This window comes from Laccaria bicolor, genomic scaffold (assembly GCF_000143565.1).
Source record: "Laccaria bicolor S238N-H82 LACBIscaffold_66 genomic scaffold, whole genome shotgun sequence".
NCBI lineage: Eukaryota > Fungi > Basidiomycota > Agaricomycetes > Agaricales > Hydnangiaceae > Laccaria > Laccaria bicolor.
Window position 1 is genome coordinate 178,106 of NW_001889937.1, and position 950 is coordinate 179,055.

Here is a 950-nt window from a genome sequence, read left to right on the forward strand (position 1 = left end):
CTCATAAGAACCGTCTAGCCAGTGGGAAACGTGGTCCCTGTTTGCGAGAAGCTGCACCTCGCCGTTTGAGCTTGTCGCAAGTTTTTCGGGGGGGCATCACCAAAAAGTACAGGCCATGCAGTATTATCGTAAGTTCTTCTTCAGTTTCTATGTTCTTGGGCTCAAACGAATCGCCTAGCTAGTGGGAAACACGGTCCCCATTTTCGAGAGGTGGCGCGTCGATATTTGAGCTCGTCACAAGCTTTTTCGGGGAGACATCACCAAAGAATACAGGTCACACAATAATATTGTAAGTTCTTACTCAATTTCCACGTTCTTGGGCTCATAAGAACCGTCTAGCTAGTGGGAAACACGGGTCGTATTTGCGAGAAGCGGCGCATCGACATTCGAGCTCGTCGCAAGCTTTTTCGGGGAGACTTCAGCAAAAAACACAGATAATGGGATATTATTGTAGGTTCTTGCTCGATTTTTATATTCTGGGGCTCATAGGAACCATCTAGCTAGTGAGAAACACAGGCCCAATTTTGCAGAAGCTGCGTGTCGACATTCCAGCTAGTCTCAAGTTTTTTCTGGGGGTCATCACCAAAAAACACAGTCAGTATGTCATATCATTGTAAAACATGTTAATGTTGTCATATTTTTTTGTAATACATGTTAATACTGTGTGATGTACCCCCATATTGCTAACATCCAAGTAACAGGAGATTGCTCAGGGGGAGGAGGGAGAAATGCAGCACAGATACTGTTTGGCAAGGTGGCCTTGGCAGGGCAGGAACAAACAAGGGTCCAAAAAGGGTCGAAAAGACCCTCCAGGAACGTGAGCCAAACAAAGCGGCAAACGCCGCTGCGCGAGCGGAGCGTCTTTATCCCGAGAGACGCATCCGTAGCTCAGGAAGAACGTGGGGTTGTGTATGAGATAGGGAAGGAGAAAGGGGGTACGCTCCTGCCTG